This window comes from Phalangium opilio, unplaced genomic scaffold (genome assembly GCF_054372755.1).
Source record: "Phalangium opilio isolate 3A_F unplaced genomic scaffold, DU_Popi_V2 ptg000054l_1, whole genome shotgun sequence".
NCBI classification, from domain to species: Eukaryota; Metazoa; Arthropoda; class Arachnida; order Opiliones; family Phalangiidae; genus Phalangium; species Phalangium opilio.
Genome location: NW_028324173.1, coordinates 1752725 through 1762302, shown reverse-complemented (window position 1 = coordinate 1762302; position 9578 = coordinate 1752725). Strand labels below are relative to the sequence as shown.

Genomic DNA, 9578 nt, shown 5'->3' with positions numbered 1-9578 from the left:
TAAGCAAGTCCGATACGGTCTAGTGGAAAGGATATCTGACTTTCACCCTGAAGGCCTGGGTTCGATTCTCGGTATCGGAGACAGTGCTTGTGTACCGCTTTTAAAGAATAAATTTAAAGACACATTAATAGGAATAATATCTAGGGTTGCTCAAATCAGTCCGATATGGTCTAGTGGCAAGGATATCTGGCTCTCACCCAGAAGGCCCGGGTTCGATTCCCGGCATCGGAGGGAGTGCTTTTGTACCGGTTTTGAAGAATAGACTTAAGGATATAGGTTTATGAATAGAATTAAGACTTGGTTAAGCAAGTCCGATATGGTCTAGTGGCAAGGATATCTGGATTTCACCCTGAAGGCCCGGGTTCGATTCCCGGTATCGGAGGGAGTGCTTTTGTACCGGTTTTGAAGAATAGACTTAAGGATATAGGTTTATGAATAGAATTAAAACTTGGTTAAGCAAGTACGATATGGTCTAGTGGTAAGGATATCTGGCTTTCATCCTGAAGGCCCGGGTTCGATTCCCGGTCTCGGAGGGAGTGCTTTTGTACCGCTTTTGAAGAATAGACTTAAGGATATAGGTTTATGAATAGAATTTAGACTTGGGTAAGCAAGTCCGATATCGTCTAGTGGCATGGATATCTGGCTTTCACCCTGAAGGCCCGGGTTCAATTCCCGGTATCGGAGGGAGTGCTTTTGTACCGGTTTTGAAGAATAGACTTAAGGATAAAGGTTTATAAATAGAATTAAGACTTGGTTAAGCAAGTCCGATATGGTCTAGCGGCTAGGATATCTGGCTTTCACCCAGAAGGCCCGGGTTCGATTCCCGGTATTGGAGACAGTGCTTTTGTACCGCTTTTAAAGAATAAATTTAAAGACACATTTATAGGAATAATATCTAGGGTTTCTCAAATCAGTCCGATATGGTCTAGTGGCAACGATATTTGGCTCTCACCCAGAAGGCCCGGGTTCGATTCCCGGTATCGAAGCGAGTGCTTTTGTACCGGTTTTGAAGAATAGACTTGAGGATATAGGTTTATGAATAGAATTTAGACTTGGGTAAGCAAGTCCGATATGGTCTAGTGGCAAGAATATCTGACTTTCACCCAGAATGCCCGGGTTCGATTCCCGGTATCGGAGCACGTGGTTTTGTACCGCTTTTCAAGAAAAGACTTAAGGATATAGGTTTATGAATAGAATTAAGACCTGGCTAACCAAGTACGATATGGTCTAGTGGCAAGGATATCTGGCTCTCACCCAGAAGGCCAGGGTTCGATTCCCGGTATCGGATTGCGTGCTTTTTTACCGCTTTTCAAGAATAGACTTAAGGATATAGGTTTATGAATAGAAATAAGACTTGGTTAAGCAAGTCCGATATGGTCTAGTGGCTAGGATATCTGGCTCTCACCCAGAAGGCTATAGTACGATTCCCGGTATCGGAGCGAGTGCTTTTGTACCGCTTTTCAAGAATAGACTTAAGGATATAGGTTTATGAATAGAATTAAGACCTGGTTGAGCAAGTACGATATGGTCTAGTGGCTAGGATATCTGGCTTTCACCCAGAAGGCCAGGGTTCGATTCCCGGTATCGGATTGCGTGCTTTTGTACCGCTTTTCAAGAATAGACTTAAGGATATAGGTTTATGAATAGAAATAAGACTTGGTTAAGCAAGTCCGATATGGTCTAGTGGCTAGTATATCTGGCTTTCACCCAGAAGGCCCGGGTTCGATTCCCGGTATCGGAGTGAGTGCTTTTGTACCGCTTTTCAAGAATAGACTTAAGGATATAGGTTTATCAATAGAATTAAGACCTGGTTGAGCAAGTACGATATGGTCTAGTGGCTAGGATATCTGGCTCTCACCCAGAAGACCAGGGTTCGATTCCCGGTATCGGATTGCGTGCTTTTGAACCGCTTTTCAAGAATAGACTTAAGGATATAGGTTTATGAATAGAATTAAGACTTGGATAAGCAAGTCCGATATGGTCTAGTGGCAAGGATATCTGGATTTCACCCTGAAGGCCCGGGTTCGATTCCCGGTATCGGAGGGAGTGCTTTTGTACCGGTTTTGAAGAATAGACTTAAGGATATAGGTTTATGAATAGAATTAAAACTTGGTTAAGCAAGTACGATATGGTCTAGTGGTAAGGATATCTGGCTTTCATCCTGAAGGCCCGGGTTCGATTCCCGGTCTCGGAGGGAGTGCTTTTGTACCGCTTTTGAAGAATAGACTTAAGGATATAGGTTTATGAATAGAATTTAGACTTGGGTAAGCAAGTCCGATATCGTCTAGTGGCATGGATATCTGGCTTTCACCCTGAAGGCCCGGGTTCGATTCCCGGTATCGGAGGGAGTGCTTTTGTACCGGTTTTGAAGAATAGACTTAAGGATAAAGGTTTATAAATAGAATTAAGACTTGGTTAAGCAAGTCCGATATGGTCTAGCGGCTAGGATATCTGGCTTTCACCCAGAAGGCCCGGGTTCGATTCCCGGTATTGGAGACAGTGCTTTTGTACCGCTTTTAAAGAATAAATTTAAAGACACATTTATAGGAATAATATCTAGGGTTTCTCAAATCAGTCCGATATGGTCTAGTGGCAACGATATTTGGCTCTCACCCAGAAGGCCCGGGTTCGATTCCCGGTATCGAAGCGAGTGCTTTTGTACCGGTTTTGAAGAATAGACTTGAGGATATAGGTTTATGAATAGAATTTAGACTTGGGTAAGCAAGTCCGATATGGTCTAGTGGCAAGAATATCTGACTTTCACCCAGAATGCCCGGGTTCGATTCCCGGTATCGGAGCACGTGGTTTTGTACCGCTTTTCAAGAAAAGACTTAAGGATATAGGTTTATGAATAGAATTAAGACCTGGCTAACCAAGTACGATATGGTCTAGTGGCAAGGATATCTGGCTCTCACCCAGAAGGCCAGGGTTCGATTCCCGGTATCGGATTGCGTGCTTTTTTACCGCTTTTCAAGAATAGACTTAAGGATATAGGTTTATGAATAGAAATAAGACTTGGTTAAGCAAGTCCGATATGGTCTAGTGGCTAGTATATCTGGCTTTCACCCAGAAGGCCCGGGTTCGATTCCCGGTATCGGAGTGAGTGCTTTTGTACCGCTTTTCAAGAATAGACTTAAGGATATAGGTTTACGAATAGAAATAAGACTGGGTTAAGCAAGTCCGATATGGTCTAGTGGCTAGGATATCTGGCTCTCACCCAGAAGGCTATAGTACGATTCCCGGTATCGGAGCGAGTGCTTTTGTACCGCTTTTCAAGAATAGACTTAAGGATATAGGTTTATGAATAGAATTAAGACCTGGTTGAGCAAGTACGATATGGTCTAGTGGCTAGGATATCTGGCTTTCACCCAGAAGGCCAGGGTTCGATTCCCGGTATCGGATTGCGTGCTTTTGTACCGCTTTTCAAGAATAGACTTAAGGATATAGGTTTATGAATAGAAATAAGACTTGGTTAAGCAAGTCCGATATGGTCTAGTGGCTAGTATATCTGGCTTTCACCCAGAAGTCCCGGGTTCGATTCCCGGTATCGGAGTGAGTGCTTTTGTACCGCTTTTCAAGAATAGACTTAAGGATATAGGTTTATCAATAGAATTAAGACCTGGTTGAGCAAGTACGATATGGTCTAGTGGCTAGGATATCTGGCTCTCACCCAGAAGACCAGGGTTCGATTCCCGGTATCGGATTGCGTGCTTTTGAACCGCTTTTCAAGAATAGACTTAAGGATATAGGTTTATGAATAGAATTAAGACTTGCTTAAGCAAGTCCGATATGGTATAGTGCAAGGATATCTGGCTCTCACCCAGAAGGCCAGGGTTCGATTCACGGTATCGGATTGCGTGCTTTTGAACCGCTTTTCAAGAATAGAATTAAGACTTGGTTAAGCAAGTCCGATATGGTCTAGTGGCTAGTATATCTGGCTTTCACCCAGAAGGCCCGGGTTCGATTCCCGGTATCGGAGTGAGTGCTTTTGTATCGCTTTTCAAGAATAGACTTAAGGATATAGGTTTACGAATAGAAATAAGACTGGGTTAAGCAAGTCCGATATGGTCTAGTGGCTAGGATATCTGGCTCTCACCCAGAAGGCTATAGTACGATTCCCGGTATCGGAGCGAGTGCTTTTGTACCGCTTTTCAAGAATAGACTTAAGGATATAGGTTTATGAATAGAATTAAGACCTGGTTGAGCAAGTACGATATGGTCTAGTGGCTAGGATATCTGGCTTTCACCCAGAAGGCCAGGGTTCGATTCCCGGTATCGGATTGCGTGCTTTTGTACCGCTTTTCAAGAATAGACTTAAGGATATAGGTTTATGAATAGAATTAAGACTTGGTTGAGCAAGTCCGATATGGTCTAGTGGCAAGGATATCTGGCTTTCACCCTGAAGGCCCGGGTTCGATTTCCGGTATCGGAGGGAGTGCTTTTGTACCGGTTTTGAAGAATAGACTTAAGGATATAGGTTTATGAATAGAATTAAGACTTGGTTATGTAAGTCCGATATGGTCTAGTGGCAAGGATATCTGGCTTTCACCCTGAAGGCCCGGGTTCGATTCCCGGTATCGAAGCGAGTGCTTTTGTACCGGTTTTGAAGAATAGACTTGAGGATATAGGTTTATGAATAGAATTAAGACTTGGTTAAGCAAGTCCGATGCGGTCTAGTGGAAAGGATATCTGACTTTCACCCTGAAGGCCTGGGTTCGATTCTCGGTATCGGAGACAGTGCTTTTGTACCGCTTTTAAAGAATAAATTTAAAGACACATTAATAGGAATAATATCTAGGGTTGCTCAAATCAGTCCGATATGGTCTAGTGGCAAGGATATCTGGCTCTCACCCAGAAGGCCCGGGTTCGATTCCCGGTATCGGAGGGAGTGCTTTTGTACCGGTTTTGAAGAATAGACTTAAGGATATAGGTTTATGAATAGAATTAAAACTTGGTTAAGCAAGTACGATATGGTCTAGTGGTAAGGATATCTGGCTTTCATCCTGAAGGCCCGGGTTTGATTCCCGGTCTCGGAGGGAGTGCTTTTGTACCGGTTTTGAAGAATAGACTTAAGGATATAGGTTTATGAATAGAATTTAGACTTGGGTAAGCAAGTCCGATATCGTCTAGTGGCATGGATATCTGGCTTTCACCCTGAAGGCCCGGGTTCGATTCCCGGTTTCGGAGGGAGTGCTTTTGTACCGGTTTTGAAGAATAGACTTAAGGATAAAGGTTTATAAATAGAATTAAGACTTGGTTAAGCAAGTCCGATATGGTCTAGCGGCTAGGATATCTGGCTTTCACCCAGAAGGCCCGGGTTCGATTCCCGGTATTGGAGACAGTGCTTTTGTACCGCTTTTAAAGAATAAATTTAAAGACACATTTATGGGAATAATATCTAGGGTTTCTCAAATCAGTCCGATATGGTCTAGTGGCAACGATATTTGGCTCTCACCCAGAAGGCCCGGGTTCGATTCCCGGTATCGAAGCGAGTGCTTTTGTACCGGTTTTGAAGAATAGACTTGAGGATATAGGTTTATGAATAGAATTTAGACTTGGGTAAGCAAGTCCGATATGGTCTAGTGGCTAGGATATCTGGCTTTCACCCAGAAGGCCCGGGTTCGATTCCCGGTATCGAAGTGAGTGCTTTTGTACCGCTTTTCAAGAATAGACTTAAGGATATAGGTTTATGAATAGAATCAAGACTCGGTTGAGCAAGTACGATATGGTCAAGTCGCTAGGATACCTGACTTTCACCCAGAAGGCCCGGGTTCGATTCCCGGTATCGGAGCACGTGGTTTTGTACCGCTTTTCAAGAAAAGACTTAAGGATATAGGTTTATGAATAGAATTAAGACCTGGCTAACCAAGTACGATATGGTCTAGTGGCAAGGATATCTGGCTCTCACCCAGAAGGCCAGGGTTCGATTCCCGGTATCGGATTGCGTGCTTTTTTACCGCTTTTCAAGAATAGACTTAAGGATATAGGTTTATGAATAGAAATAAGACTTGGTTAAGCAAGTCCGATATGGTCTAGTGGCTAGTATATCTGGCTTTCACCCAGAAGGCCCGGGTTCGATTCCCGGTATCGGAGTGAGTGCTTTTGTACCGCTTTTCAAGAATAGACTTAAGGATATAGGTTTATGAATAGAATTAAGACCTGGTTGAGCAAGTACTATATGGTCTAGTGGCTAGGATACCTGACTTTCACCCAGAAGGCCCGGGTTCGATTCCCGGTATCGGAGCACGTGGTTTTGTACCGCTTTTCAAGAAAAGACTTAAGGATATAGGTTTATGAATAGAATTAAGACCTGGCTAACCAAGTACGATATGGTCTAGTGGCAAGGATATCTGGCTCTCACCCAGAAGGCCAGGGTTCGATTCCCGGTATCGGATTGCGTGCTTTTTTACCGCTTTTCAAGAATAGACTTAAGGATATAGGTTTACGAATAGAAATAAGACTGGGTTAAGCAAGTCCGATATGGTCTAGTGGCTAGGATATCTGGCTCTCACCCAGAAGGCTATAGTACGATTCCCGGTATCGGAGCGAGTGCTTTTGTACCGCTTTTCAAGAATAGACTTAAGGATATAGGTTTATGAATAGAATTAAGACCTGGTTGAGCAAGTACGATATGGTCTAGTGGCTAGGATATCTGGCTTTCACCCAGAAGGCCAGGGTTCGATTCCCGGTATCGGATTGCGTGCTTTTGTACCGCTTTTCAAGAATAGACTTAAGGATATAGGTTTATGAATAGAAATAAGACTTGGTTAAGCAAGTCCGATATGGTCTAGTGGCTAGTATATCTGGCTTTCACCCAGAAGGCCCGGGTTCGATTCCCGGTATCGGAGTGAGTGCTTTTGTACCGCTTTTCAAGAATAGACTTAAGGATATAGGTTTATCAATAGAATTAAGACCTGGTTGAGCAAGTACGATATGGTCTATTGGCTAGGATATCTGGCTCTCACCTAGAAGACCAGGGTTCGATTCCCGGTATCGGATTGCGTGCTTTTGAACCGCTTTTCAAGAATAGACTTAAGGATATAGGTTTATGAATAGAATTAAGACTTGGTTAAGCAAGTCCGATATGGTATAGTGCAAGGATATCTGGCTCTCACCCAGAAGGCCAGGGTTCGATTCACGGTATCGGATTGCGTGCTTTTGAACCGCTTTTCAAGAATAGACTTAAGGATATAGGTTTATGAATAGAATTAAGACTTGGTTAAGCAAGTCCGATATGGTATAGTGCAAGGATATCTGGCTTTCACCCAGAAGGCCCGGGTTCGATTCCCGGTATCGAAGCGAGTGCTTTTGTACCGCTTTTCAAGAATAGAATTAAGACTTGGTTAAGCAAGTACGATATGGTCTAGTGGCTAGGATATCTGGCTCTCACCCAGAAGGCCAGGGTTCGATTCCCGGTATCGGATTGCGTGCTTTTGTACCGCTTTTCAAGAATAGACTTAAGGATATAGGTTTATGAATAGAAATAAGACTTGGTTAAGCAAGTCCGATATGGTATAGTGCTAGGATATCTGGCTTTCACCCAGAAGGCCCGGGTTCGATTCCCGGTATCGGAGCGAGTGCTTTTGTACCGCTTTTCAAGAATAGAATTAAGACTTGGTTAAGCAAGTACGATATGGTCTAGTGGCTAGGATATCTGGCTCTCACCCAGAAGGCCAGGGTTCGATTCCCGGTATCGGATTGCGTGCTTTTGTACCGCTTTTCAAGAATAGACTTAAGGATATAGGTTTATGAATAGAAATAAGACTTGTTTAAGCAAGTCCGATATGGTCTAGTGGCTAGGATATCTGGCTTTCACCCAGAAGGCCCGGCATCGAATCCCGGTATCGGAGCGAGTGTTTTGTAAAGCATTTCAAAAATAGACTTAAGGATATAGGTTTATGAATAGAATTAAGACTCGGTTGAGCAAGTCCGATATGGTCTAGTGGGTGGGATACCTGGCTTTCACCCAGAAGGCCCGGGTGCGATTCCTGGTATCGGAGCGAGTGCTTTTGTACCGCTTTTGAAGAATAGACTTAAAGACACATTTATAGGAATAATATATAGGGTTGTTCCATCCAGTCCGATATGGTTGAGTGGCTAGGATATCTGGCTCTCACCCAGAAGGCTATAGTACGATTCCCGGTATCGGAGCGAGTGCTTTTGTACCGCTTTTCAAGAATAGACTTAAGGATAAAGGTTTATGAATAGAATTAAGACCTGGTTGAGCAAGTACGATATGGTCTAGTGGCTAGGATGTCTGGCTCTCACCCAGAAGGCCAGGGTTCGATTCCCGGTATCGGATTGCGTGCTTTTGTACCGCTTTTCAAGAATAGACTTAAGGATATAGGTTTATGAATAGAAATAAGACTTGGTTAAGCAAGTCCGATATGGTCTAGTGGCTAGGATATCTGGCTTTCACCCAGAAGGCCCGGGTTCGATTCCCGGTATCGGAGTGAGTGCTTTTGTACCGCTTTTCAAGAATAGACTTAAGGATATAGGTTTATGAATAGAATCAAGACTTGGTTGAGCAAGTACGATACGGTCTAGTGGAAAGGATATCTGACTTTCACCCTGAAGGCCTGGGTTCGATTCTCGGTATCGGAGACAGTGCTTTTGTACCGCTTTTAAAGAATCAATTTAAAGACACATTTATAGGAATAATATCTAGGGTTGCTCAAATAAGTCCGATATCGTCTTGTGGCAAGGATATCTGGCTCTCACCCAGAAGGCCCGGGTTCGATTCCCGGTATCGGAGGGAGTGCTTTTGTACCGGTTTTGAAAAATAGACTTAAGGATATAGGTTTATCAATAGAATTAAGAATTGGTTAAGCAAGTCCGATATGGTCTTCAAAACCGGTACAAAAGCACTCCCTCCGAGACCGGGAATCGAACCCGGGCCTTCAGGATGAAAGCCTTACCACTAGACCATATCGTACTTGCTTAACCAAGTTTTAATTCTATTCATAAACCTATATCCTTAAGTCTATTCTTCAAAACCGGTACAAAAGCACTCCCTCCGATACCGGGAATCGAACCCGGGCCTTCTGGGTGAGAGCCAGATATCCTTGCCACTAGACCATATCGGACTGATTTGAGCAACCCTAGATATTATTCCTATTAATGTGTCTTTAAATTTATTCTTTAAAAGCGGTACAAAAGCACTGTCTCCGATACCGAGAATCGAACCCAGGCCTTCAGGGTGAAAGTCAGATATCCTTTCCACTAGACCGTATCGGACTTGCTTAACCAAGTCTTAATTCTATTCATAAACCTATATCCTCAAGTCTATTCTTCAAAACCGGTACAAAAGCACTCGCTTCGATACCGGGAATCGAACCCGGGCCTTCAGGGTGAAAGCCAGATATCCTTGCCACTAGACCATATCGGACTTACATAACCAAGTCTTAATTCTTTTCATAAACCTATATCCTTAAGTCTATTCTTGAAAAGCGGTACAAAAGCACGCAATCCGATACCGGGAATCGAACCCTGGCCTTCTGGGTGAAAGCCAGATATCCTAGCCACTAGACCATATCGTACTTGCTCAACCAGGTCTTAATTCTATTCATAAACCTATA

At 43.5% G+C, this 9578-nt stretch overlaps 21 non-coding genes across 21 annotated transcripts; 19 read left to right on the top strand and 2 right to left on the bottom strand.

Annotated features, from left to right (window-relative positions):
* The first annotated feature begins 159 nt into the window (after nucleotides 1–159).
* Nucleotides 160–231, top strand: TRNAE-CUC (transfer RNA glutamic acid (anticodon CUC)). Its single transcript has one exon. It is a non-coding gene; the product is annotated as a tRNA-Glu (tRNA).
* A 532-nt stretch (nucleotides 232–763) lies between these two features.
* On the top strand, nucleotides 764–835 carry TRNAE-UUC (transfer RNA glutamic acid (anticodon UUC)). Its single transcript has one exon. It is a non-coding gene; the product is annotated as a tRNA-Glu (tRNA).
* Nucleotides 836–914: 79 nt separating this feature from the next.
* TRNAE-CUC (transfer RNA glutamic acid (anticodon CUC)) lies at nucleotides 915–986 on the top strand. The gene has a single exon. It is a non-coding gene; the product is annotated as a tRNA-Glu (tRNA).
* Nucleotides 987–1669: 683 nt separating this feature from the next.
* Nucleotides 1670–1741, top strand: TRNAE-UUC (transfer RNA glutamic acid (anticodon UUC)). The gene has a single exon. It is a non-coding gene; the product is annotated as a tRNA-Glu (tRNA).
* A 683-nt stretch (nucleotides 1742–2424) lies between these two features.
* Nucleotides 2425–2496, top strand: TRNAE-UUC (transfer RNA glutamic acid (anticodon UUC)). Its single transcript has one exon. It is a non-coding gene; the product is annotated as a tRNA-Glu (tRNA).
* A 79-nt stretch (nucleotides 2497–2575) lies between these two features.
* TRNAE-CUC (transfer RNA glutamic acid (anticodon CUC)) lies at nucleotides 2576–2647 on the top strand. Its single transcript has one exon. It is a non-coding gene; the product is annotated as a tRNA-Glu (tRNA).
* Nucleotides 2648–3028: 381 nt separating this feature from the next.
* On the top strand, nucleotides 3029–3100 carry TRNAE-UUC (transfer RNA glutamic acid (anticodon UUC)). The gene has a single exon. It is a non-coding gene; the product is annotated as a tRNA-Glu (tRNA).
* A 381-nt stretch (nucleotides 3101–3481) lies between these two features.
* On the top strand, nucleotides 3482–3553 carry TRNAE-UUC (transfer RNA glutamic acid (anticodon UUC)). Its single transcript has one exon. It is a non-coding gene; the product is annotated as a tRNA-Glu (tRNA).
* Nucleotides 3554–3907: 354 nt separating this feature from the next.
* On the top strand, nucleotides 3908–3979 carry TRNAE-UUC (transfer RNA glutamic acid (anticodon UUC)). The gene has a single exon. It is a non-coding gene; the product is annotated as a tRNA-Glu (tRNA).
* Nucleotides 3980–4511: 532 nt separating this feature from the next.
* On the top strand, nucleotides 4512–4583 carry TRNAE-UUC (transfer RNA glutamic acid (anticodon UUC)). Its single transcript has one exon. It is a non-coding gene; the product is annotated as a tRNA-Glu (tRNA).
* Nucleotides 4584–4813: 230 nt separating this feature from the next.
* On the top strand, nucleotides 4814–4885 carry TRNAE-CUC (transfer RNA glutamic acid (anticodon CUC)). The gene has a single exon. It is a non-coding gene; the product is annotated as a tRNA-Glu (tRNA).
* Nucleotides 4886–5266: 381 nt separating this feature from the next.
* TRNAE-UUC (transfer RNA glutamic acid (anticodon UUC)) lies at nucleotides 5267–5338 on the top strand. The gene has a single exon. It is a non-coding gene; the product is annotated as a tRNA-Glu (tRNA).
* A 79-nt stretch (nucleotides 5339–5417) lies between these two features.
* Nucleotides 5418–5489, top strand: TRNAE-CUC (transfer RNA glutamic acid (anticodon CUC)). The gene has a single exon. It is a non-coding gene; the product is annotated as a tRNA-Glu (tRNA).
* Nucleotides 5490–5568: 79 nt separating this feature from the next.
* On the top strand, nucleotides 5569–5640 carry TRNAE-UUC (transfer RNA glutamic acid (anticodon UUC)). Its single transcript has one exon. It is a non-coding gene; the product is annotated as a tRNA-Glu (tRNA).
* A 381-nt stretch (nucleotides 5641–6021) lies between these two features.
* On the top strand, nucleotides 6022–6093 carry TRNAE-UUC (transfer RNA glutamic acid (anticodon UUC)). The gene has a single exon. It is a non-coding gene; the product is annotated as a tRNA-Glu (tRNA).
* A 683-nt stretch (nucleotides 6094–6776) lies between these two features.
* Nucleotides 6777–6848, top strand: TRNAE-UUC (transfer RNA glutamic acid (anticodon UUC)). Its single transcript has one exon. It is a non-coding gene; the product is annotated as a tRNA-Glu (tRNA).
* Nucleotides 6849–8230: 1382 nt separating this feature from the next.
* On the top strand, nucleotides 8231–8302 carry TRNAE-CUC (transfer RNA glutamic acid (anticodon CUC)). The gene has a single exon. It is a non-coding gene; the product is annotated as a tRNA-Glu (tRNA).
* Nucleotides 8303–8381: 79 nt separating this feature from the next.
* TRNAE-UUC (transfer RNA glutamic acid (anticodon UUC)) lies at nucleotides 8382–8453 on the top strand. The gene has a single exon. It is a non-coding gene; the product is annotated as a tRNA-Glu (tRNA).
* A 230-nt stretch (nucleotides 8454–8683) lies between these two features.
* TRNAE-CUC (transfer RNA glutamic acid (anticodon CUC)) lies at nucleotides 8684–8755 on the top strand. The gene has a single exon. It is a non-coding gene; the product is annotated as a tRNA-Glu (tRNA).
* A 259-nt stretch (nucleotides 8756–9014) lies between these two features.
* Nucleotides 9015–9086, bottom strand: TRNAE-CUC (transfer RNA glutamic acid (anticodon CUC)). The gene has a single exon. It is a non-coding gene; the product is annotated as a tRNA-Glu (tRNA).
* A 230-nt stretch (nucleotides 9087–9316) lies between these two features.
* On the bottom strand, nucleotides 9317–9388 carry TRNAE-UUC (transfer RNA glutamic acid (anticodon UUC)). The gene has a single exon. It is a non-coding gene; the product is annotated as a tRNA-Glu (tRNA).
* Between the last annotated feature and the right edge of the window lie 190 nt (nucleotides 9389–9578).